The following is a 20932-nucleotide window of genomic DNA, read 5'->3' as shown; positions in this document are numbered from 1 at the left end:
TGAGAGGTGATTCCAGTTAATGATTTATGCCTGGGGGCTGTGTTTCCTGGCAGGAAGCTGGGCAGGCGGGCAGTGCAAGAGGTGGGGAAGCTGAGGCCAAAGGCTGAGTTTCCCAGGGGGACCAGCCTGGCCCGTTCTCTCCGGAAGGAGCTGTTGCTGGTTGTTTGGAGACAGAGCTGGCTCCCTGCTAGCCCTGCACATCCAGGGACCTCTGGTCGCTCTCTCATTTATTTGTTTTTAAAATTTTATTTATCTTATTTGAAAGGCAGGGGTGGAGGGAGAGACATCGAGATGACAGAGAATAGAGAGATCTTCCATCTGTTGGTTCATTCTGCAAATGCCCACAACAGCTGGGGCTGGGCGAAGCCAAAGTCAGGAGTCAGGAACTCGATCCGGGTCCCCCAAGTGAGTGGCCAGGACCCAAGTCCTTGAGCCATCACCTGCTGCCTCCCAGAGTGTGCCATTAGCAGGCAGCTGGAACTGGGAATGGAGCCAGAACACAAACCCAAGCACTCCAATACAGGAGGGGCAGGTGTCTCAACCGCTAAGCCCCACATGCCCCGCCCCCCGGGGTTTATTTGATGAGAATTAATTGAGTCTTCCACACCGCACCCACTCAGTGCCAGCACAGCGCTGGATGCAGCACGGAGGGTTATGAGCAGAATCAGGCTCAGCCCTTGCGCCAAGGGCACAGTTGGTGGGGAGGCACGTGGCGAAGGGGAAAATAGAAACACAAATAATATATGATTATCACGATCATTGTCAGCGCTATTAATATCCCACTGCCTCCTTACCATGTCCCCTTGGCAATCTGAAGACATTGCAGACGTCCGTTGTCCAAAGCTGAGCCTTCATTTCTCCCTTTTCTCCCTGCCTTGCTTTTGTCAGATGGCGTCCAGAGAGTCACTCCCGCCGGAGACCGGCCACCATGCTTGTGCCTTCCTTCTCTGGGTGCTTGGCTCCCTCAGCCTGGCCGTGTCTCTCCCTGAAGCTGTCTCTTAAGAGCTCTATCCTTTTGCTGTCCACACTGCCACCTCTTGAGCAACAGCGATGTCATCTCTCTTCCTAACCATTGGCTTCTCGGCCTTTGGACCACTCTCTTGGCTGCCTCTCCCTCCCATCCCGCCCCATCCGCCCTGTACTCAGAGTGAAGTGTGATCTTAAAACATCAACCAAATCCCATCAACCCTCTTGCCTACAGACCTTCTGCGGCTTTGCAGGGCTTTCAGAGAGGGCCCCAAGCTCCACACCCTGGCCAGCCTCACGGATCTCTCCTGGGGCCTCCACCTGCTACCTGTCTTTGATGACCATTTTGAGTTCTTGCACCTGCTACATTCTCTGCCAGGAAAAGCCTTTTCCTTGCAGGGTTGGGGCACCTTTCTTCTGCCAAGGGCCGTGTGGATGTTTATAACACGTTCACAGGCCACACAAAACAATCCACTTAAAAATCAGCCTGCTATAGATATATTGGATTTTTTTTTTTTTGACAGGCAGAGTTAGAGAGAGAGACAGAGAGAAAGGTCTTCCTTCCATTGGTTCACCCCCCAAATGGCCACCATGGCCAGCACTGCTCCGACCCGAAGCCAGGAGCCAGGTGCTTCCTCCTGGTCTCCCATGGGGTGCAGGGCCCAAGCACTTGGGCCATCCTCCACTGCCTTCCCGGGCCATAGCAGAGAGCTGGACTGGAAGAGGAGCAACCAGGACAGAATCCGGCGCCCCAACCGGGACTAGAACCCGGGGTGCCGGTGCTGCAGGCGGAAGATTAGCCAAGTGAGCCGTGGTGCAGGCTCGATATATTGGATTTTGAGTCCTACCTGTGAGTGCCTCGGCAGGGCTGGACCAAATGATTTTTCAGGCCTTATATGGCCCATAAGCTGGACATTCCCCACCCCTGCGAGCTTCCCTGGCCTGATTCCTTGTCATTTTCTGGGCTCAGCCTAAATGTCAGTCTCGGAGAGGCAGTGAAGTCCACTCCTCAGCCCCCTGTCCACAATCGAGCACCTCCATCCTGCCTGCCGCCATCACTTGCGTGTCTCACTTGGTCATCACACACTCCTGTTGTCTCCTCACACGTGCCAGCACCTGGTCTGTGAGATTTGCAAGGCAAATTTCACATTCAGCACGCTGCACCCCAGTAAGCTTTGTCAACTTGGTGTGACCTAGCGGAATGCATTCCCCTACTGCAGGGGAGCCAGAGGAACTGTGGTGCCAGGACTCTGGAGGGCAAGCACCAGTGACTCTCCAACTCCAGCGACTGGCATGGTGTGGGCCCCACAGGGCTGGAACCCTGGCACCTTTCCCTAGTGTCCTGGGTCTGTAGATTCCTTTTTTAAAAGAGCTGGTTTAATGGAGTCTTATTTCCTCTTGTCACTTATGCAGGGGCATGTGTGTCAGGATTTCCAATCCTTATCCATCCACCCAACCATGCACCCATCTGTCCAACAGTCCACCCATCTATCCATCCATGTATCCACCCAACCATCCATCCATCCATCCACCACCTACCCAGCCATTCAACCATCCGTCTACCCATCCATGCTTTTATTTAAAAGATACCTTTGGGAATTTGGAGTCAGAAGACCCAGGTCAAGGTGTGACCTCTGCCATCCACTTTGGGGAGGCTTCTGTCCCATTCTGGAACTCTGTTCCTGTGTAAAATGGGAGTGAGGGCTAAACTAAATGGACTAATCTCCAGACTACATTAAAATGCTGGGTTCTGTGGCTCAGGTGGGATGGTGTGGAGGTGGGAGGGGGCCTCAGGGTGTCCCTCCTGAGGCTGGCCCAAAACCCAAGTCACTTCTCCCAGTGGGGAGGTGACAGTGGGTTTCCTGCTGCCTGTGGTCAGTGTCCAGCTGCATCTGATGTTTGGGAAGAGGGAAGTGGGACAGGAAGTGGAATCTGGGTCATGGGCCCACTAAGCCTCCTCTTTCCCCTCCTCCTTCCCCCTCTCCCTCCCTGCGGCTCACTCTCCCTCCCTCTGAGCCACAGAGATCACCCAGGCCAGGTCCAGTAAGTGTTCCAATCCCAGAGAGGAGGAGACAACACAGGGCCAGAGACCTGGCTGACTTCCCAAAACTGGCCTGAAACTGAATCTCTTCCTGAGTGAACTGAATCAAGATAATTCAGGGCTCTGGGGTTCAAGGCCAAGGCAGGCTGCAGTCCCGCAGAGGCTGGTCTGGGGCTGGACGTGGTGGGAACAGTCATGTGCGCTTGGCAAGCAGCGGAGAGCCTTCCTTCCAGGCACTTCACACAGACGCTTCTTCCCCCACCTCCTGCGGGGTATTTCCTTGGGCCAAGGACCAGCAGACCCGGAGTCTGTTTTCCCTGGTTTCTGTCCCAGAGGTCAGATCTGATCTCCACTCCCACCCAACCAAACAAAACAGGAAGCACGAATTCCCCTGATGACCTGGCCTCAGATCAGAGTTTTCCATGAGGTGGGATCCTTTCTCATATGGGCTTGGTCCTCTCCCTAGGAAGTATCTTCCTTATTTTTAAGGACAGTAGTTTGGAAAATGAATTCATCCTAAAGAGTGAAGTTCTCTCCGCTGGCTTCTGCCTGCTCCTAGCATTTGACTGTGACCTCCTGGGAGGCACCGGGACCCTGTTTTCCTCTTCTTTATAGTTTCATTGCCAAGCACAGGGCCTGGGACAAAGTTCATGTTGTACGGATAATAGCATAATGTTAGCAATAGCAATGCTAATAACAGTCAATGTCTACCTAGTCTTTACTACACACCACATGCTCTAGTAAAGGCTTTGCATGCAAGGATACTTCAAAAAGCTCATGGGAAATGGAGTGGAAAGAGGCATTTATTTTGGTGCAAAAAAAAAAAAAAAAGAAAATTGAAATCCATGCCTAGCCTGGCTTTTTCATCATACATATTTTCCACAAGCTTTTTGAAGGCCCCTGCCGCTTCCCCTCATCTCATCCTCACCCCACGTGCTGAGGGCAACTCTCCGTCCCATTTCTGTAGAGGAGGACCCTGAAGCTCGTGGGGGTAACTTCTCCAGAATCTGGCAGGGGTGCAGCCAGTCCTCAAACCAAGGCAGTGTGACTCCAAAATGCGTGCTCTTCCCCAGCGAGCGAGAGAAGGTTGAGTTTACTGGATTAACTGGGCTCTCTCTAAAACTCCTCTGTTCTAAGAGAACACCCCCAAAAGGTGTCCCTCCTGCTGGCTTTTAGGCATGTTCATGGGTTTCCTCCCAGGAGGTCCCAGCCACACTGCGTGCACAGGCAGAGGACTGCGAAGTGGTCAGCCCACCCCTCTGCCCCCTACCCTTTCTCACCTAATTGCTGGAACTGCGGGAGCCCCTGGCTCGCCCAGCTTCGTGGCGGGTCCTACGAGCTTCACAGGACTGGGAGCCTCGCTTGGGTTTGCTGTCTGCCCCCATGGTACAGAGGTCTCTCCATTTCTCCTTTATTCTGAGGCTCAGGGTTTCCCTCTGGATTCCCCAGCCCGCAGTGTCCCTTCGCGTCTTCCCTGGTCCCCTGTCCTCCACCAGACGGTGAGTTCCACATCTGCCCGCCTTGTTCCCTGAAGGCTTTGAGGCCATTGTTACCTCCCAGCAAAACCTCCAGGCCACCAGGTGCCCTCACTGGCTGCTGGCATCCGCTGACAACAATGCCAAGGGCAACTGTAGCTTCAAGGTACTTCCCCCAAACTGAGCCAACTGAACATCTGACGGCGGTGTTGCTGGGGGCAAAAGCCGACCCCGGAACCCCTGCCTCCACCCCTCACCCTGGCCAGGCCCAGCACTGGAGCCAAGGGTACCTGGCACGGATGAAGGCGCTCACCCTGGGCGCTGGCATGGAGGGAGCCTGGCGCTTAGGAAAGACTGGACACGGCGCGCAAGGTCTGGGGTCCTGCATGTACAGCCTCCAGCAGCTCTGTCCCCTGGCACAGCAGGTGCCCAGCAAGGACTCGCTGAGTGAGTGAATGAATGACACAGACTGCTCTCCCAGCTGGGCCGCCTCAGGTGCAGCCTTTCAGGGTCCCCTGGGACAACCTGGGGCGGAATCTCCCAGCCGTGCGCTTCCTCTGATGGCAGCTTTTGAATGCACAGTTGTGAAAATGTCTTGTGGTGGCACGGCCCGGGTGGCCGTGCGCCTGGCGGTGCTGGTGGGTGCATGGGTGATGGAGGGAGCAGGGGCCAAGCTGGAACCCGGCTTTGGGAATGGAAGATCGGTCTGTCGGTTCTGCTGGGTTTGTGTTAGGGGCTCTGCCTTTCCCCCACATGGAACCCAGGCGGGGCGTGCCTGGGGCACCCCAGTTACCAGTCCCATCCCTTTTCACTGCCCAGACTGCCTAGGCTGTGGCCCTCCCAGGCAGCCACAGGCAGGTGTGCCCCTGCCAAAGACTCGCCCTCCCTGGATTCTACTTGTTGCATCACAAAATGGTTTTTTTCCCCCCAGGGAAACTGAGCTAAGGTTAGCTTGAGTTCAAAGGCAGGAAAAGTGAGCTCCAGGGAATGTGTGGGCGGGGGCTTGTGCAGAGGGCTCAGACCACTCGGCCCTGCCCCTTACCTGCTGTGTGGCCTGGGGTGAGTCACTTTCCCTTTCTGAGTCTCCGTTTCCTCATGTCCGATCCTTGTGATGCTTGCCTTGCAACCACGCGGAAGAATCCCGGGAGGATGAAGACGAAGGCAGGCAGGGGAAGGCGCTGGGTGCCTGGTGGGCAGCCTGCCCAGCTCGGGCTTGGATGGACAGGGGAGCCCATCCACTCGTGGCTCTCCCCCTCCCCCACCTCTCTTCCGGCCCAGGCTGGACCAGATGGCGGGAGCTGGGAAACACAGCCGAGCTGCACGCTCCTGGTCTATTTTGAGAAGCCTCCTGTTTCCTTTCCTGCCTGGGGCCATGTGGTGGCTGCGGGTCTCTGCTCACGGGATGGGCTCAGAGAGCCCAGTGTGTCCTTCCTCTGCCCCTCACTCCCAGTCCTTCCCTTCCTCGCAGCCCGGGCCCTGGGAGCCCCCACATCCTGCCCCTCTGCCCAGGACCTACAGCCGCCACTCCACGGGGTGGAGGTGTGGCTCCCCCAGGGTCACTGCCGTGCAGTGTGGAGACAATGGGGAACTGGAACAGGCCCCTGGCTGCCCTGGCCTGAGCCCCTGCCCACCAGGCGGCTCTTCTGGGGGGCCCCCTGCTGTCCCCAGTCTCCAGGCAGCAGTCACCCCGGAGGGGATGGAGTAGGTGGAGCCATCTGCATCCCATGCATAGCGCCTTTCAGAGCCATCTCGGGGCTCCGGCAGAGAGGCTTGGCCACCCAGGACGCTGGCCTGGCCAAGGGGTCAGGCCGTCGCCTGGCTTGCAGCCTGGCTGTCTGAGTCCCAGGCCCCACGTGTCCTCCGTCACCACGCAGAGTCCTGGGAGCCAGCCACGGCTCTTCTCTTTCCCTTCCTCCTCCCCATCACTTACAAGATCCATGACCTTTCACCTGTCTGCGCCTCAGTCTACTCATTTGTCAAATGGACATAAAGAGAGAATGCACCTGCTTTTGGGCCTGCGGGGAGGCAATATTGTGCTAATGCGGGTGAAATGCTTAGGACAGCACCTGGCTTGCGTAGTCTGCTGCTGCACCTGTAGCCAAGTGACCGGCTGGGTAATTTATAAATAGGAGACATTGATTTCCCACAGGTCTCGGGGCTGGGACATCCACGGTCAAGGTGGCGAGTGCTTGTTCTCGGCTTCCAAGCTGTCTCCTCGCAGCCAGGCCCTCTGGAGGGGTCAGTCGCTGCGTCCTCCATGGCTTGTGGGACAGAAAGGAAAAGGGACTGGGACACTCCCTTCAGCGTCTTTGACAAGGGTCACTAAACCCTCTCAACCCGTGTGCTGCATGTACGCTGAGGGACCCCTGAATGACCAACCTCGGCTTACCCAAGGGAAAGGTGTGGGCAGTGTCAGCCTCATGCTGCCCCGGAGAGCAGCAGCCTTGGCAAATGCCATCCCCAGTGCTCGCAGCCACAGACGGGACCCGAGAGTCCCTGAGTGCCGGTGTCATGGAAAGCGCTAGTTAGCGAAAAGAGCCCGGAGTGTAAAATGGCTCAAACACAGTCGAAGCTGGAACCTCCCTCACTGGGTGTTCACGATGGAAGCTGAGTTCTTCCAGTATTTCATCCGATACCACTGGTCTAGGAGCCGCACCTGTGCGTCTAGACTGACCATTCCTGGTGTGCGCGTGGCTCTCCTGCCCGCGGGAACTGAGAGATCCTGGCCCTCTCCAACCTGTGGCTCGGCAGTGACTTGGGCCCTGGTCGTCATCTGCAGCCAGCTGGCAGAAAGGGAAAGTGAGAACGTGGAGGAGGTGCAGCTGCCGCTAAGAGCTTGGCTCTGGAAGAGCTCACGTGGCTTCTGCTCCCGTGCTGTTGGCTACAGCTTGGTCACAGGGCCACGCCCAAGAGCAAGGGCAGGGAGACAGCCTAGCTGGGTGTCCTGGAAAAGGGGACGGTGTGGAGGGGGGTGAACGCTGACCATCTCTGCCGATCCAGTGGGCAGAGACTGGAAAGCAGACCCCTGGGCCACAGGGAAGGGGGCTGAGCTGCTAGCCTGGGGGCCCCTCTCCAGACCATGCCTGGGCTGTGGCCCCTCCCGCTCTGCTGGACAGATAGAGAGCGAGGGAGGTTGGCCACTGGGCAGGGCCAGGTGGATTAGCTCCGTGCATCCCATGAGGCTGGGGCATGAGGGTTCTCTTGGGATTCTGGGCCACGGTTCTGCAGCCTCAGGTGTGCAGAGCCAGGCAGGCTGCAGTCCCTTTTCCTTTGCCCAAAGCAGGCTGAGCTGTGTCCCGAGTAAAATCATGGCCTCTCAGATGGGCACAGCTGCTTGGAGTAGAAATATCTGCGGCCCAGGCACCATCAAGTGAGCCGTAACCACGCCCATTTCCACGGTCGAGTGCCCTCAGCTGCAGTTTGAAAGGGCTCTTTGAAAGCTGAGCCTCCATTTTCCCCAGTACTCCCAGCCATCGGAAGCAGAAGGCGGCCGCTGGCCAACCCTTGGGGGGTGAGCAGCTCGCTCGGCCAGATGACGAGCACCCTGGATGGTCCCTGGCTTCCTGCCCACTCCACTGCCTGCTCCACGCCAGGGCTGAGACTCTCAGGAAACCCGAGCACGCGGGATCCTTGCTGTCTCGTCCCGTGGTTCTCAGTGGGGATGTGTGGCACGCATAGGGGCATTTGGGGATGCTACAGTGCTTGGAAAACGAACTGGGCCAAGGACATTTCAGATTCTGGGATGTGAAAGAAGCACTGGCCTGCCTGCTACACAGCATAGGTCCAGGTGGATATTTCTGTAGGGTGGTGCCTCTCGGACTTGAACTGGGCTCTGCCCCAGCCTTCATGATCCACCGTATCTGCAGGGGGCCAAAGACTGTGCACTTGGACACTGCTGCGCTGGGGACTCCACTTTGGAAACCACTATTGCCTGGGCCAGGAGGGAGCAGGGGGAGATGCCAAGTATGCTTTGTGTTTGTATATTCACTTAATTTCACAAGATTGCACCTGCTGTGTGGATCAGTCTCTTTGGTTCTATTCAGAACCCTCCCAGGAGCTGTTTGCAGTCCTCGCTGGCAGTCAGTGCTGTGTGGAGTCTGCTTTTGGCCCTGCCATGTTCTCAGAGGTTCCTGGAAGGTTCACCGCCCTCTGACTACCTCAACACGGCTGCAGTGTGCTCAGAGTATTGAAATGCCCATGACTTTGGTATAAATTATGCTTGTATTTCTCCTTTACGTTACAGTTGTGTGTGTGTGTGTGTGTGTGTGTCTGTATTTCAGTTTTGTGAACAGATAGTTTCTTGTTTCTAAGAATTTCATTTGGAGATGTAAAGGAAGTGTTACTAAATATTTATTTTAAAAGATTTATTTATTTGAAAGGTAGAGTATGGGGGGGGGGGAGAGAGAAATAGAGATAGAGAGAGAGAGAGAGATCTTCCATTTACTGGTTCACCTCCAAATGGCCACAAATGGCCACAATATCCAGGGCTGGGCCAGCCAAAGCCAGGATCCAGGAGCTTCATCCAGGTCTCCCACGTGGGTGCAGGGGCCCAAGCACTTGGGCCATCTTCTGCTGCTTTCCCAGATGCATTAGCAGGCAGCTGGATTGGAAGCAGAGCAGCTGAGACACAAACCGGTGCCATAAGGGTTAAGGCAGCTTAACCCATTATACCACAACACCAGCCCCTAAATATTTACTTTTCAAAAGGGGGCATTATGGGGCCAGCGCTGTGGCTCACTTGGTTAATCCTCCTCCTGCAGCACCGGCATCCCATATGGGCTCCAGGTTCTAGTACCGGTTGCTCCTCTTCCAGTTCAGCTCTCTGCTGTGGCCCGGAAGGGCAGTGGAGGATGGCCCAAGCCCTTGGGCCCCTGTACCTGCATGGGAGACCAGGAAGAAGCTCCTGGCTTCCGATTGGTGCAGCGCCAGCCATAGTGGCCATTTGGGGAGTGAACCAATAGAAGGAAAACCTTTCTCTCTGTCTCTCTTCACTGTCTATAACTCTACCTGTCAAAAAAAAAAAAAAAAAAAAAAAGGTGGGGCATTACATCTGTGAGGGTTGAGCCCACTGATCTAGCCCAGCCCCACACTGCAGAGTAAGACACACCCCCAGACAGGCAGAGTGACTTGCGCAAAGTGGATGTGAAGTGCCTGGCCAGTGCCTGACTCCTAGCCCAGTTCTCTTTCTAGCTAGGCAGAGGAGAACTAACCTCTCCTGAGGTCCTGAGGCATGCTGGACACTGTGCTGGGTGTTGCAGGCGGAAGGAGGGGCTGCTTAAGCCCAGTTTGTAGTGATAACTTTGTGCTTAGGACCTGGGTGACCAGCCCAGTAGACACACAGATGTTGAGTTGTGACACTGGGATCCAACCCAAGACCCCTGCTTCCACCTTGAAGGAGGATACCTTCAGTGACTGCCGTTTGCCCCGAGTGACTGACAGTGAACACATGGTGAGGATGGATGTGAAAGTCTAGGGAGACAGCAGTCAACAGCCTTGACCAGTCCTCATGGAGCTGCCATTCTAGTGCAGAAGTCTCAGTGGTTAATTGCAACGCAGGTATTAGACCCAGGGGTAGAGCTCAGGAGAGTGTGTCCAAGAGAACCTGGTCTGCCCTGGGGTGGAGAGCAGGAAGGCGAGGACAGGGAGAGGGAGGGTATGAAGGGATTTGAGTTTGTCTTGTACATTTCCTATTGCTACAGTGGAATATCCAGGGTTGGGTAAAGTTTTAAAGAAAGGAGTTTAAGTGTGGCTTACAGTTCTGGAGGTTCAAGGTGATGGCCCTCCTGCTGGCAGAGCCCTGGGGCTGGGCAGGCATCACATGGTGAGAGACGGGGGGACACGTGTGTTGAGTCCTCTGGCCTCTCCCCCTCTTCTCTTAAAGCTGCTGGGATCCAACCATGGGACTGCATTCTGATGAGTTCACCTAATTCTGATCCTCTCCCAGGCCCCAACACACCAAGCCCAGTTGCCTTTCTACCCTCTTGGTATCTCATTGTGAGGATTAAATGTCAACACATGAGCCGTGGGGCACACTCGCAAATCGTTTTCAAAACATGTGGGAGTTGGTGCGTGAGGGGGCTGGGGGCAGGGTTCTGTGCCCAAGGAGATGTAGCTGGAAGGAGCCCAACGAGCATGGTGCCCAGAGAGAGAGGGAGAGGGGGAGCAGGAGAGGTGATGGGGCTGAGATGGCCACAGGGAGCATCTGGGCCTTCTCCTGAAACCAACAGGAAGCCACCCGTCAGGGTTGGGTTGGGTCTCCCAGAAGATGTTGACATGCTAACTTGAGAACCTGTGGCTGTGTCTTTAATTGGAGACAGAGTCCTGGTGGGCAGTCCAGTTCCAATGAAATCATTAGGATGAGCCCTAATCTGGTGTGACAGGGGTCCGATGCAAAAGGGGGACCTTGGACGCAGAGCCAGACACAGATAGAGGGGAAGCCACGGGGAGACACGGGGAGAAAGCCAGCGACAAGGAATGCTGACGGTGCCAGAAGCCAGCAGTCACGAGATAGCCTCTCTCCTGGCCCACCCTGGGGACCAGCCCTGCAACACTGGCCTCAGACTCAGCCTCCAGAATGTCTGCTGTGAGGCACCCTACCGGTGTGCTTGTGTTAGCATCCCAGGGAGCCAGCCGTGTATTCCCAGAGGGCCTTGCTGATATGACGTGGGGGAAGAGTCTGGAAGGCCGTGGGAGACCCGTGAGGGGGAGAGGTGAGGACGGGGCAGATGCAGGCGGTCATCACAACGCCGCATCCACAGGTGCGTCAGGGGCGAGTCCTGGGGCTCTACCTTCTGCCAAGGACAGACACCAATGCCAGACCCTGATGTGGGGCCAGCAGGTCGAGACCGAGGGTAAAGATCTTGAGTTTGTGTCTGAATTTGCGCTACTCGTAGGCATCCAGGGAGTTTGTAGTTCTGTCTCCCAGCGGATGGTTTGGAGTGGAGAGCACGTTTGGACCCTCCTTCTAGATGTTTCTGGAAACCTGTGCCTTGTGGACTCAGCTGGCACAGCTTTGATGACATTTCCTTCTCAGGCTTGGCTCCACATCGCACTTACACTTTTTAGAATCCCGGGTTCTAGTCCTGGTCGGGGCGCCGGATTCTGTCCCGGTTGCCCCTCTTCCAGGCCAGCTCTCTGCTGTGGCCAGGGAGTGCAGTGGAGGATGGCCCAAGTACTTGGGCCCTGCACCCCATGGGAGACCAGGATAAGTACCTGGCTCCTGCCATCAGATCAGCGTGGTGCGCTGGCTGCAGCGCACCGGCCATGGCGGCCATTGGAGGGTGAACCAACGTCAAAGGAAGACCTTTCTCTCTGTCTCTCTCACTGTCCACTCTGCCTGTCAAAAAAAAAAAAAAAAAAAAGAATCCCAACGTCTGTTGTCCAATGTGAAGTAATGCTATAACTAGTACTGAAACAGTATTTTACACTTTGTGTTTCTGTGTGGGTGCAAACTGATGAAATCTTTACTTAATATATACTAAATTGATCTGTATATAAAGATAATTGAAAATGAATCTTGATGTGAATGGAATGGGAGAGGGAGCGAGAGATGGGAGGGGTGTGGGTGGGAGGGAAGTTATGGGGGGGGGAGCCATTGTAATCCATTAACTGTACCTTGGAAATTTATATTTACTAAATAAAAAAAAAAAAGAACCCCAATGTCCAGGCCGCACCCAAGGCTGGTTACATTGCGATCCCCGAGGGTGGGCTAGGAAAGACGTATGAATGTGAAGACTCCAGTGCCCATGGGGGTGGTTCCAGGACCTTCCCTCGTGTCCCAAAGATAACAAAAGCCACTGAAGCTCAGGGCCCTTACATAAAATCGCATCTGTTCTGCACACACCCTCTCATCTGCCCATGCATTGCCTGGTCTCTACATTCCTGATAATATCTGGTGTGATGCGAAGGTTGTATGCAAAGCTGTTCCAGATCATTCAGGCAGTAAGGAGGAGAAGAAAAAGTCTGCAAAGTTTCAGTTCAGACACAGCCACCATAGGCCCAACCACACGGGACACAAACAGGGTTCAAACGATGAGTGCTGGGAGGTGGCAGGAGGGTGTGCCCATTCGGCATGGCGCTCGGTACATGGCAAAGTCAGCATCTGCTTTCTGGAACTTTCTGGATTTTTTTTTTTTTTCCAAATACGTTCAATCCCCCGTTGGTTGAATGTGAGAGTGTGGAAGAGTCTACAGCCGTGGCAGGCCAGCCGCCTGTGTGTCTCCACTCACAGTCGGGTTGTTCAGCGACGGGGAGGTGGTCTGAGAAAGGTGGTATTAGGCGAGCGTGTGTTTACACAAACTAAGGCAGCTGCCATGGCGCTAGGGGACATAACCTCATGGGACGCTGTCAGAGGCTGATCGAAATGGCATCATGTAGCACGTGGTTGAATCTATTTCGGTGCTAAGCAGAAGCCACCCCGTTGCTGCTTTGCTGTGGGGTGGTCTTGTGGGAATATTTTTTTTTCCCAAAAAACCCTGACATCGGTTTCTTCTTTTAAAAAATGTTTACTATTCATTTTCTTTATTTGAAAGGCAGAGAGACAAAAGAGAGGCAGAGATCTTCCAGCTGGTTCACTCCCCACTCAGGCCAAAGCTGGGAGTCAAGAACTCAATCCGGGTCTCCCATGTGGGTGGTGGGGACCCAACTGCTGGAGCCAGGGGGCCGGTGTTGTGGCGTAGCATGTACAGCTGCCACCTGCAGTGCCAGCATCCCATATGGGCACCGGTTCAAGTCCCAGCTGCCTGACTTCTGATCCAGCTCCTTGCTAATGCACCTGGGAAAAGCAGCAGAAGATGGCGGAAGTCCCTGGGCCCTTGCACCCACGTGGGAAAACTGGAAGAAGCTCCTGGCTCCTAGCTTCAGATTGGGAAAAAAAGTGGAGCCAGGACTGAAAGCCACCACTCCAGCATGAGATGCAGGTGTCCCAAGCAGCATCTTTTTTTTTAAGATTTATTTATTTATTTGAAAAGCAGAGTTAGAGAGGCAGAGGCAGAGAGAGAGGGAGATCTTCCATCCACTGGTTCACTCCCCAGATGGCTGCAATGGCCGGAACTATGCCAATCCGAAGCCAGGAGCCAGGAGCTTCTTCTGGGTCTCCTAGGTGGGTGCAGGGGCCCAAGGACTCGGGCCATCTTCTGCTTTCCCAGGCCATAACAGAGAGCTGGATCAGAAGTGGAACAGCCAGGACTTGAACCGGTGCCCATAATGGGATGCCGGCACTGCAGGCGGCAGCTTTACTTGCTACACCACAGCGCCGTCCCCTCAGCAACATCTTAATCATTGCATCAGACACCTCTCCCCGGCACTCAGAATTACTGAGAAGCTTTCCCAGGTTCTTCCTGTCTTCTGCCAGAGTGGGCTTGAGCAGGAAGTAAGGGTCTTGCTCACAGAAAGGATGAGAGTCTGCTTGAAAAGTCAAAGCTGAAGCTAATTCAGTGAGTCAGACCGAGGCGTTCAACCCGGAGACAACGAGTCAATTGCCTGAGCTGGCTGTTCCGTTAGCCTGAGTGTGAATACTGGTTTTATCCTTTTCTTACAGGGTGCGTACATGCAATGAGTCAGGTTTAAACAATACAGGTTCTGTGTGGTTATCCATCACATACTTCATTGACGACGGAAGAATACCTGGTTCTAGCTGACTCTTGACTACGGAGGTGCTCCACACTCCCACACTGGGTCCCACACTGCAGATCTGCAGGGAGAGGCAAACAGTGGGGTCCTTAATCACTCCTACAGTGGCCTTCAGACGTGAGGCTCACGCAGAGTGGATGCTTCCTTGACGTGGCTAATGTTTGTTTATTTGATGTTGGTCAGAGCTAAAGTCTGTTGGAAGGCCCTGGTCCCCGGGAGAGAGCTGCAGGCATCTTCCCAGTGGGATAGCACCCCTGGTCCCCGGGAGCCAGCTGCAGGCATCCTCACAGTGAGATAGCATCCCTGGTCCCTGGGAACCAGCTGTAGGCATCCTCACAGTGGGACAGCATCCCTGGTCCCCGGGAACCAGCTACAAGTGTGCTCACAGTGGGACAGCATCCCTGGTCCCCGGGAACCAGCTACAAGTGTGCTCACAGTGGGACAGCATCCCTGGTCCCTGGGAACCAGCTGTAGGCATCCTCACAGTAGGACAGCATCCCTGGTCCCCAGGAATGAGCTACAAGTGTGCTCACAGTGGGACAGCATCCCTGGTACCCGGAAACCAGCTGTAGACATCCTCACAGTAGGACAGCATCCCTGGTCCCCAGGAACCAGCTTCAGCATCCTCACAGCTGCAGGCATCCTCACACAGCCTCCCAGCATCCACTCACCTGGGCCTCTGCAGTCCCCATCTCAGGCCACGGCGTCAAGGGCAGGTGCCCAGCTGCAAGGAACCTGGGAATTGGACCCTTCTCTCAAATCTCCCAACAAGGCTCTCGTCTTACTTTGCCTGTGCTCTCACCCCTCACTAACTCTCACTCCCAGATGTCCTGGGAGCTGGCATTTCCTGATCTCCCAGCGAAATTCTGGAGCATGAATTGGGTTCATTCTCAGTCAGAGTCAACATCCCGGGGTCTGCCCAGTCCATAGCAACCTGTTCAACTGCTTACAAGTTGTGGAAATTTTCGTGCTTTTATTTCCCCCCTCTCCCATCTCTCTTTCTTGTGATTTTTATGCCTCAAAGAGAACACTCCTAGGCCATTGCTTCAGAGAGGTTTGGGGAAGAATCTATAGTAGATTGCAGCTTCCCCCAGCCAAGAAATGTGCGTGAAACACCTTGGAAAACAGATTCGCGCTTTCCATCGTCTCATTGGGGAGGCTTCTGGCTACGGGTAACAGAAGCCCCAGCCAACTGTGACTACAAGTGTGACTTTGTTGATCCCACTCAAGAGGCTGGAATCTGGGGCAGGTGCTGTGGTGCAGCTGGTTAAGCCACTGCTTGGGACACCCGTATCCCATACTGGTTCGGGTCCTGGCTACCCTACCTCCGATTCAGCTGCCCGCTAATAAGCCTGGGGAAACGGCAGATGACAGCCCCAGAACTTGAGTTCCTGCCACCCACCTGTGACACCTGGCCTCAGTTCTAGGCTCCTGGCTTCAGCCTGGACCAGCCCTGGCTGTTGTGGGCATTTGGGGGTTAACCCAGTGGATAAAAAGATACTTCCCGCTCCCTGTCTTCTTCCTCTCTGTGTTACTCTGCTTTTCAAATACAATAAATAAAGCCTTTAAAACAAGAGGCTAGAATCAAACTGCTAAAGCTGGTGAGAGGAGCTCTGTAGTCACAGGCCTTGGCCTTGCCCTGTGAAAAGGGAACGTCTTTCTGCATCTTCTATGTGAGAAACACAGAAGAGTCCCTGTAACCCTGGGTCAGGGGATGCAGATGAGAGCTCTATTTCTTTTTTTAAAAAATTATTTATTTGGGGGGGGTGCTTTGGAGGTTAAGCCTCCACCTGCAATGCTGGTATCCCATATGGGCACTGATTTGAGTCCCGGCTGCTCCACTTCTGATCCAGCTCCCTGCTAGTGTGCCTAGGAAAGCAGCAGAAGATTGCCAAGTGCTTGGGAGCCTGCACCCGCATGGGAATCCCAGAAGAAGCCCCTGGCCCCTGGCTTCATCCTGGCCTAGTCCTGGCTGTTGCAGCCTCTTAGGGGAATGAGCCAGCAGATGGAAGCCCTCTCTCTCTCCTTCTCTCTCTTTATTGACTTATTTATTTGAAAGGCAGAGTTATAGAGAGAGAGACCGATCTTCTGTCTGCTGGTTCACTCCCCAAATGATCACAACAGCTGGGGCTATGCCAGACCAAAGCCAAAAGCCAGGACATCTTCCAGGTCTCCCATGCAGGTGTAGGGGCCCAAGCACTTGGGCCATCTTCTGCTGCTTTCCCAGGCACAGTAGCAGGGAGCTGGATCAGAAGTGGAGCAGCCAGGACACAAACCGGCACCCATATGGGCTGCTGGCATTGCAGGCGGCAGCTTAACCCGCTACACCACAATGCCAGCCAGGAAACCTTTCATTTCATCTGAAACATTTCATAACAGACACGGCTCAGGAATGGGTGCCAGGTTAGCCACCCATCGTTGTCTCCCTCAATCGCCATCAGCACAGAGAGCTGGTTTGAAAGCTTGGCATTTTGGCGTCAGACAAGCCTTGGTCCAAAGCTCAGCTCTGCCACTTTCTGGCTGAGTGTCTTTGGGATACTTTCTTAACAGTGTTGGGCCTCAAATTCTGCAGCAGTGAGAGGAGGATGGCAAAGGCTGCCCTCAACGGGGTGCTGGTGCTGGTTGAATGAGACGAGGGTCGGAACGGTTTGCCGGGGAGTGGCACCTGCTGGGGACTGAATGGATGCAGGTGCTCCACCACAGCTTCAGGGCCATGCGTGACGTTTCCGGAACTCCCAGGGTCAGGTGCATCCGCAGGATTCGGCTGACGTGGCTCAGGCTCTTTCCTGAACTACAGACCTGTCCTGCCCCTCTCCTTTCCCTGGGCCACTTTGGTTTTTGCCTGTTCCCCTCCCCCTCTCCTTCCCATTCCTGGAAGGAACCAGCACATAGAGCTTTGGAATCCTGCAGGTCTGGATTTAAATCCTGGCCTAGCTGTGGAGTCTTGGGGAGGTCCTTAACCTCTCCATGGCTCAATGTCTTCATCTTCTCAGTGCAGCCCACGATAACCTAGCTCAGAGAGGGCGTGGTTGAGAGAACCTGATGACATCCTGTATGTGCCGTAGGTAAGACCCAGTGCCGGCCCGTAGCCCACGCTCAGTAAGGAGAGCCCGACCTGGCTGAGCCTTTACAGGGTGCTGAGCCCTCTAAGCATATCATGCACCTGAGACATTGCACTAGTTACGGATCGCTCTGTAGCAAGTGACCACACACCTGTTGGCTAGAAACAATACAGTGAGCTCAGTCCCTGTGGTTGGGAAAACCGACACGGCTCAGCGGGGCCCTAGGATCCCTTCAGGGTCTGGGAGAGCAAGGATTGCAGCCGGGCTCTCATCCGAAGGCAAAACTAGGAAGGAGCTGCTCCCAGGCTCTGGTGTTGGCAGAGGCCCGTTCCTGAGGACTGTCCGACTGAGGACGTCCAGTGCTCGCTGGCTGGACCGCTTGCCACTTGGGCTTCTCCAGCGTGGCTCCTTGCTTCTCCCAAGCCAGCAAGGAGGCAGCCAGCTATGGAGTCACCTCATCACAGATGTGACCTGCTGACATCTTTACTGCCTTCCGTGAGTCAGAAAAAGCAAGTCACTTTGTCCACTCTCCGCCCCAAGGAAGAAGGTCCTACAAGGGCATGAACACCAGGCGGTGGGGCTAATCGGAGGCCAAGCTGGAGCTGGCAACCACAGTCCTAGTCCTTGACTTGACCCTGGGAAGTAAGTGCTATTAGCCCATTTTACAGATGAGAAGGGTGAGGCACAGAGCAGTAAGGAAAATTGAGCCTCGAGTCTAACTTGGGCAGTGTGATCCTGGGGCTCATGCTTGTGTCTTTCACGGTAGGTTGCCTCCTCGCCAGATGCTGCCGTTATTATTGTTATGCGGACATTTCCCGATGCATTTTTGTGTCAGGCCCTGTCTCAGGACATAGGGTCACGGATGTGTAAGGCAGAGTCCGTCCCCTCCAGGAGATGGAAATTCAAAGAGACCCCCAATCCTGGGCCACGTGGGAACCGGGGACAATTTTTTGCCCCCAGAAGATTTGGTGAACAGTGCTCGTTGTTTGTACGCACGTGACCTCACCACCAAGATCCGTGCTTGCATCAGAAGCAAAGCAAGCTGCAGGCTCTGGGTGGTGGCTTCTTTCCAAGTTTGCCCACAAGTCATTCTGGCTGTTTCTGTTCAGCCTTTTGTCAGCAGACAACAGCAACAGTCATCCAAGCTTTAAAAAAAAAAAAAAAAAACTGGGTGGAGCAATACCTAAATTATTATATTTTTTTTGACAGGCAGAGTTAGACAGTGAGAGAGAGAGAGACAGAGAGAAAGGTCTTCCTTCTGTTGGTTCACCCCCGAAATGGCTGCACCGATCCGAAGGCAGGAGCCAGGCGCCTCTTCCTGGTCTCCCATGCAGGTGCAGGGCCCAAGCGCTTGGGCCATCCTCCACTGCACCCCCTGGCCATAGCAGAGAGCTGGCCTGGAAGAGGAGCAACCGGGACAGAATCTGGCGCCCCGACCGGGACTAGAACCCCTGGGGTGCCAGCGCCGCAGGCAGAGGATTAGCCTAGTGAGCCGCGACGCCAGCCCCTAAGTTATTAAAATTGGGCAGTGTTATCAGCTTCTGGGGTAAGACTGCATAGAAAGCATGGCTGTCGGGCTCCTCCTGTGCCGGTGGCCCTGGGTAGACTTAGTTTGTCCATCTGATGAATGGAGATTCATTCACACACTCCTGTGTTCATTCAAGCCAACCGCAAGCTCCCGCCCACTCCCTACCTGAGTGGAACTATAACTCCAAGCCAGACCTGGGCAGGAGCAATTCTGGACAAGGAGGTGTGACCTCAGGGGTGGCAGCATGCGGGAGTGGAGGGGCAGGGGTGGACATGAGCGTGTGTTTATGTGGTTGTGCGTTTGTGTGAATTGTGATCGTGTGCATGACTCTGGCTGTGTTTTGTGTATATGTGTGTTTATAGTTGGTTGTGTGTGTGTAGTTGTGTGTTGGATTATGCTGAAGTAGGGTAGGTGTGCGGAAGGTAGAGCCCAGGCCTCCTCCTGGGCTGGCTCCTTCCCCCACCCCCCAGAAGATGGAAGGGGCTGGGAGGAGAGCCCCTCCCCCACATGGCCTCACCCTCTGCACCCTGGTGACAGCCCTCTCTCTCTCAGTGCCAGCCGGGCTGCTTGCCAACCTCATGGCTCAGGCTGAGGGCCTTGACTGCAGCCCAACAGGGAGAAGGGATCAGAAATTATACTCTTGCTTTTGTCTTTTCTTTTCTTTTCTTTTCTTTTCTTTTTTTTTTTTCAATTTCAGCTGCAGACAAGGAAGTGCAGAGTGCGCTTGCTCCTTTGTGACTGCTTCTGGGTGGCACAGGCCCGGGGCACATTCTCCGGGGCAGGAGGAGAAGGGGTAGGTATGGGACTGAACCTCCCCAGCTGCTCTGGGCTTTGAGCCTGGCCTTGCAGACCCCTCCCTGGCCACACCCCAGCCGGTCTGCTTGCACCCAAGCACAGTGAATCCAGACCCTCCAAGAATGCCCTCCTCTTTGGGAGAAGTTTATGGAAGAAGCCCGCACATGGTCTCTAGGGAAAGGCTATGCCGTGGGGGTCTCTCTGGCAGTTGGGCAAGCATCTGTCCTTGGCGTCTGTTTGTAACCCTGACCCAGGAGGCCCAGGTTGTCCCGGGGGTCCAGCACAAGGTCGGACCCCTCTCTTTCCCCCTAAGACTTGGTCCTGGGAGGACAGGGTGGCCGGTACCCAGGGCGCTCACTCAGGAGGTAGGGGAAGGGTTGCTGGCAAGAGGCCTGAGCCGGCTGGGAGACTTTGATGCACAGTCCCTGCCCACCCCCCACGGCGTCTCCCACTGCGCCAGTCCGCCCCAGCTTTTCCCTCCGCAGCAAGCGCACCCCGACCCTTACAGCTGTAGAGGGGGCGTGGGAGCTGCGTCTATGGCTGCCCCCAATGAGCCCCAATGTTTCCCTTCCCCCAGGCCCCCACCTGGCGAGGCTGATTGTGTCATTCAGCGCCCCCTCCCCGGATGGGCTGGGTGGGCTCTCGAGCCACGTTTAGCTGCCTAATTAGCGCTGAGGCGCACTGCACGTGCAGGCTTCTGTGAATAAAGCGATTTTGTAATTGGCGCTGGCGCCCAGCCCGCTAGGCGGGGGAGGGGCGGCTCTGAGGACAAAGGGGTTCCACTGCGGGAGGGGGCCCGGAGGGCAGACCCGGCTTTGTTGGGCGCCTGGGCCAGCCGGCCCTGGGTACAGGGCGGCAGGGCTGATGGTGTGTGTAGGCGCTGTGTTTTCCGCCAGGCACGGTGCTCCGTGCTCTGCATACAAGCCCTCTCGCTGGGCGACCCGCTTGTCCCGGTTTCCTGGGGCCAGTCCCAGGCAAACCTGGACAGCGTATGGGGGTCACAGGACATCTACTTCTCTCAGCAGCTGGAAGAGGCGGTAGATCCCCATTTTCCAAAAAAACTAAGGTTTAGTAGGGTTAGGATTTTTTTTTTAAGATTTATTTATTTGAAAGGCAGAGTTACAGAGAGAGGGCAACACACACAGACACAGAGAAAGAGAGAGAGAGAGAGCGAGCTTCCATCTGCTGGTTCATTCCCCAGATGGCTGCAACAGCCAGGGGTGGCTGGGCCAGACAGAAGCCTGGAGCCAGGAGCTTCCTCCAGGTCTCCCATGTGGGTGCAGGGGTCCAAGCACTTGGACCATCATCTCATGCTTTCCCAGGCTCATTAGCAGTGAGCTGGATAGGAAGTGGAGCAGCCGGAACTTGAACCCGCTACACCACAGCACAGACCCTAGTTTAAGATTTCAGCTGCTAAATGGCAGAAGCTGGGTTT

General features: G+C 55.1%; 1 protein-coding gene across 6 annotated transcripts in view; it reads left to right on the top strand.

Annotated features, from left to right (window-relative positions):
* Positions 1 to 20932, top strand: part of LOC100346860 (probable inactive 1-aminocyclopropane-1-carboxylate synthase-like protein 2) — a 162852-nt gene that overhangs the window by 87219 nt on the left and 54701 nt on the right. The window lies entirely within an intron of this gene.

This window comes from Oryctolagus cuniculus, chromosome 1 (genome assembly GCF_964237555.1).
Source record: "Oryctolagus cuniculus chromosome 1, mOryCun1.1, whole genome shotgun sequence".
Taxonomy (NCBI): Eukaryota; Metazoa; Chordata; class Mammalia; order Lagomorpha; family Leporidae; genus Oryctolagus; species Oryctolagus cuniculus.
The sequence above is the reverse complement of the archived record's forward strand: the minus strand, read 5'-3'. Positions and strand labels throughout refer to the sequence as shown.